This window comes from Harpia harpyja, chromosome 8 (assembly GCF_026419915.1).
Source record: "Harpia harpyja isolate bHarHar1 chromosome 8, bHarHar1 primary haplotype, whole genome shotgun sequence".
Classification (NCBI taxonomy): Eukaryota; Metazoa; Chordata; class Aves; order Accipitriformes; family Accipitridae; genus Harpia; species Harpia harpyja.
In genome coordinates this window covers 14,870,191-14,876,049 of record NC_068947.1, presented here as the reverse complement: position 1 = coordinate 14,876,049, position 5,859 = coordinate 14,870,191, and positions in this window count along the sequence as shown.

The following is a 5,859-nucleotide window of genomic DNA, read 5'->3' as shown; positions in this document are numbered from 1 at the left end:
GGGCAGGGGCGGGGCCCGGCCCGGCCCGGTCTGGTCTGGTCCCGTCCCGTGAACATCCGGGTCTCCAGCGGCGTCATTTCTCAGCTGGTGACTCCGCTTCCCGGTCGGCTCCGCCCGCTTCCTGGTAGTCACGGCAACGGGGCGGGGGGGGCTTCCCGCCGGGCATGTCGGCGCCTTTCCGCCGCCGCGGGGGCGGAGGCGGGTGGAGCCGAGAAGCGGGTGAGGCGACACGCCCCGGGGACTCCAGCTCCCGGCGTGCTTGGAGGGCCGGCGGGGCCTGCTGTGGGCGGGGGCGAGGGGGGGGCGGAGGGGCGCGGGGGGGCGCCGCCGCCTGGCCCGCTGGGACCCGTGGGCGGTGCCCGCCGGGCGGCGGAGCATGCGCAGGGCGGCTCAGCCGTAACGGTCGAGCTCGGGGGAAGGGGCGTGGCGCGTGCGCAGCCGTTGCCCCGGGAGCGGCGCGTGCTGTCCGTTGGCGGGGCGGGTGAGCTGTCCGCCGCGGGCGGGCCGGGCCCGGCCTGGCCCGGCCCGGCTCGGCTCGGCGAGTCGGGCGGGTGGGCAGGCGCCGGTGTGGGAGAGACTGCCCAGTCAGGCGCAGCCGTAACGGTGGCCGATGTCCGTGTCCGTGTCGGACTGCGGGCCGCCCCGCCCGCGGCCCCGCCCCTCCCGTGCTGTGGTAGCGCCCGTGGGCCGCCTTCTAACTCGCGCAGTAACAATGGGTGATAAGGAAAGGCTTCGCAGTCTTTAAATTTATGCCTCTGGCTAGACTGAAGGGGATTAGTCTTGCGTACGCGTGACGGTCGTAAGAACCTATATATGTGAGGACTGAATTTGTCTCTGTTATAATTACACAGATGATTCAGCATATTGAATTTCAAAATACATTCCAGCCTCTGTTCTCACAGTTGTCTGCAACTTGTTTCATAAATTTAAGAAGGCAATGCTTTGTAAAGTACACAGTGCCAAAATCTGCCTTAAAAACCTGAAGCGAAGCAATACCTGGTCTGGAAAACGTTGCAGGTGAACAGCTAATGTGTGTGGTCATGTTTTAGCGCTGAGAGAAACGCTTCAGTCTCTTACAGAGGTGGACCATGGATATATAATTCCTGTGATTTCAGTGGGACCAGAAATTGTCAGTCAGCAGTATCTCAAGTCCCAGAGGAAATCTATAAAGCATGACTCTAGTTATGAATTTTAATGCTTTTCTAAAGTCATTATTCTTTCTGCGTTAAAATATGAGGGCAGCCATTTCATTGAGATGTTAAAAGCACAAGCCAGCTTCAGAGTCTAGCAACACCATTCTTGCCTCATTTTAAAAGGTGGGAGTTTAATTCACTCTTAAAACTATAGCTTGCTGGGGGAGCAGGGGATTGTGATAGATTTCTGGGTTTTGAGTACTAGCAATCAAAAAAACTGAAAGCCTTAAGAAAAAAAATCTGGAAGTGGACTGTGCATCTGCTGTAAGCTGGCTCTGCTGTAACAAATGTGCATAAAGTGCCCAGCTGAAGGGTGAAGACAAATTTGTCTGTGGAATGCTGTCTTCCATGAAGTCTTCGGATGGCCCAACACAGACACTCAGGGAACTGTTCATTGGTGGCATTATGGATCTTTGAAGCCTGATTGCTAGAGATGGTTCTCTTGACCGGAGCTTGAAGACTAGTCTTCTAGCATTTTATTACTGTTCTCCGTGAAAGCAGGTAATGCAAATGCATCTAAAAGAAATCAGAGAATGAACAAACCTTTCAAGGACTCTAAAGTTGTCTGTATTTTAATTTTATTGCCTAGTATAAATAACTGCATTTTTTTAAGGATTGGTATTTAGAAGTAGCAATCTAAAGATACATTTTATTCAGCTTCACTTAGTTAAAAAAAAAAAAAAATACAGCCCCTATCAGTCGTGGGAGTACCATGCCCTAGCAACAGCATGCAGAGACCGTTCCTGAGCACGAAGGGGCTCTAGAAGTGACAGGAGGGAAGCGCTCACAGCTTACATGAAGCAGTCTGCAGTGCTCCAAGTTTGCATTCAGTCCTGTCGGCTGTATGAAGCCGAGAACATGGTTCTGTCCTGTTCCTCCTTACCCCTACACACGCTTCAGTACTGAAGACCACCTCATCACTGTGCCCCCGTCCTGCTTGAGTGGTTACGGAAAGCTTGGCAAAAAAACAGTGTACGCTCTTGTAATTAGAAGCGTCTTTTGTTTTGGGAAAAGTGAGAGATCTAAGTCATTCCACATTCTGCAGAGAGTTTGTTTCAGAGAAGAGAGAATGAAAGTGGTCAGTGTAAAGAGAAAGGAGCATTTAACTTTGATTACTGAATATTAGTACCATGTCTCGTATAGCTAGTTACTGTCATTAGTTCCTGTGAGGCAGGTAAAGAGGGATTTTTTTTTTATTTTTTACTCCAACAAAGGAGAACTTGAAAGAAAAAATATTAGCCTAGACAGTATAGTTGCCTTCTGAGTATGTAGATTTTTCTGCCATCACTTTCACAAATCAAGTGTTTATCATTCTTAGGAAACTTTTTAAAAGGTACTTCAGTTACTCATTTCTAGGAACTGAAGTCTCATGTCCAGAAAAAGCTCCTGTTGGTACAAGCTGTAGCTGCCCATCTGCCTAGCAACACAGATCATCACAAACAAACCACTCTGGAGCACCGTGGCTCCCAATGAGTGAGTGCGGTGTCCAAATATGGACTCTGTATTGACAGTTCAACGCTCTTAGTGCAGTTCTTTTTGCCAGCATTGGATGTCTCCTTCATGACCATCACCTCTGATGCAAGGTATGTTCTGGTGGACTAGTGAGGCTGTTGGCTAAAATAAACAGATTTGCAGATGTGGCCATCAGTGTTTCTAAATGTCTGGACCGAGCTGATACTAGTTATAACGATTAGAGATGCCCTAGACATACACCAACAATTCAATTCAGCTTGCCAAAACCTGACACCGATTTTTAGTTTCTTCCTTGTGATCATCCGTTCCCTTTTTTAACCACTTTTATCCCAAGATATATATAAAAAAAAGGTTTGTCAGAGTCAAATCCAACTCTTTGAGGGGAAGATCATAAGTTACCAAGTGATCATCTCGTGTATTACTTGTTTCTGTCATATTACTAGTTACAGGCCTAACTAGAACCATTCACAGGAACTGATTTCTTTTGATTGATCCAAGTTACAGATTTTCTTTACTGAGCATCTACCTCATACTGAATTCTTTTGGAAGACTTCAGCAAAATCAGTTAAACAGTTCAAGCTTCAGAGCAAAGGCTTGCATTTTGGCAGTGAGTCCTCTCATTGTCAGGAGCGTGCTACTTCTGTCCACTTCAAAAATCCACTCCAAATTTGGACAAATGGTGAGAATGAAAATTTTAGGCTTTGTTTGGCCAACGGGAGGTCCTTCAGAAAATAGTGACTGTGTTTTGTTTGCCCCAGCCACACTCCTGGCTGGAAGTGCAGAAGCAATGAAAAGGGAAAAGGGGGTAAGGGCCTTCTTAGGGGAATATTGGTGCCCACAGACTGGAGGTGGGAAGGCAGCTCACCTGTCACCACACCTGGGCTGACAGCCACTACCTGCGGCACCTGGGGCAAAACGCGGGGCTTACTCCCTCTGAGGACAGGCCCAAGCACGTGGTGACAACTTCCATCGCTCTGAGGCAATTTAAGGAGCAGTGGTCTGTGATGGGGGTTAAGATATTCCCAACAGATGATGTGTGTGTGGAGTGCTACTGTGCTATGTAGCAGAATTTGGGAGGTATTTTCATTGCATTCTTCAGCTTTCAGGAATCTGGAAGTACTAGTTAGATTCCAGAGTTAAAGAATCACTGGTTAGGTAATTGCAACATTAGGTTACCCTGCAGTCCTCAGGTGCTCTCTCTGTATATGTTTTAATGACAAAATCATACTGAATATTTCTCTCTCTTAAAGTTGTTCTTTTATTCCCCCTTTTTTTTCTAGCCTTGTTTGTTTGTTTGTTTTTTTAACAGTTTTATTTAGGAGATCTGAATTCATTTAGAAACATAGTAGCTACTTTGATATGACAGCTCTTTATTACTTAATGTATATAATTGTTACTGTTGTTGGTTCATGCAGTGCTGCATTCAGCTGCAAGAATAAGATTAAATAAATATATTGTTTATTCCTGAATTTATCACAAAGAACTAGACTAGACTATCACAAAGAATAGACATATTTTGCTTGAATTCATCTTGGATGTAATTCTACTTGTGGAGTTAACCAAACCCAAACTTGACTTGGAACTTCAGCTGTTGTTTTGCTGAGCCTGAACCAGAACTCAGCTAGAACTCCTCTGGTAACAGATGAACCTAAACTGAAGCCAAATGGAAAAGTTATATTAACTTCAGTAGAACAATACATACACTTGTTTTATGCATGTAACTAATCTCCTTTGGGACATTATTTTAACAAATATGTTTAAATTGTTGAGAATAATCAGACTTCTGTATTTGCCTCAACCCAGAGCTGAAATGTTTGCATTAACTGGTACAGAACGATAGCATTCATAACTTGGAATAAGCAAAATTTAGTCTATGCAAATTGGGTAAACATCCATAGGGAAGCTGAAACATACTTTTTTTTCTGCTTTTTTTAATAGTTTTGAAATCTTTGCTTAGAGAACAGCGGTATACTTAAGGAATTCAATGGGAGAAATTGTGCAGGTAATACAAAGTCACAACAATAGAAATGTACTTGAAAGTTCACTAATTGCCATCAGAAGAATATGGAGTACATATTACTGAAAGAGATCAGAGATTATTAAGTCTAATAAAACAGTAATTTCAAATATTCATGTATTGTATAATTTTTAGAGCACTACATGGTTTATGTAAGCATATGTTTGATAAACTGAAAATTGTCTTTTAGAGCTTGTGAGTGGAAAAGTTATTCTTTAGTCTGAAGTAACACAAAGGGGTTAGCTGAAGAAATAACCGTAACTGATACACTAAACAACAGGAAGGAGATTGAAATTAATTATCTTTGGTGGAGAAATCGTACCAAACCCCAGCACTGTAACATGTAAGTGGTAGTGTTTCTGAATGCCTCAGAAATGAAAATAAAACTGTACCACATATAGGGGTTATATACACATTAAATCTTATCAATGTTTTCTAACACATTTCCCATTGCACTGAAATTTCTTCTTTGTTAAAACTTATCCTTTAAAGTATATCAGACTTAAAAGAACTACACATGTATATAAATGAGAAAAGGCTACAGAAGACAACAAAGTACACCTATTTCTTCAAATGTCAAGGTGGAAAAAGCTAGTCAAGATGAAGTTAAGCTGAGGAAAAGTCCATACAGAAGGTCTTAAAGAAAGCCAGATAGTATGTCATGTTAAAATTAAGAGAGGTACAATAAAAGTAAATGCTCAAAGACTTGGAAACAAGAGATATAAATAGAGTAGAAGAATGCAGATGTACATTCTTTGTCCTTGTTAATTAGAGACCATCTTCAGCTACTAGAAAGTAAAAAGAACAAGGACTAGATTCTGTGCTATCGAAACCTATGGAGCTTTTTGTGTTAACTTCAGTGGCAGCATGATAAGGACCCCTCCAAAGAGGGTAAAAACACTGCAAACTGATGCATCAGAGGTAATGTAGAGATACCTAATTTTATTTGTGCCAGTGACAAAGCAGTGCTGGAAGCTGAGGTGTTGAAAAAGCAGGAAACAGTGATAGGAAGGCAAGAAACTAAATACAGATAATCCCATAAACTAGACAATATTGGTCAAGGAATTTCAAAGGTATTTAAGAATGAACTAACTCATTTTCCAGCAAAAATGCACAATTTTTAATGGAATTACCTCAGAGTAAGTGTCATTAGATAGTTTAAAAAGCTGAACTTGA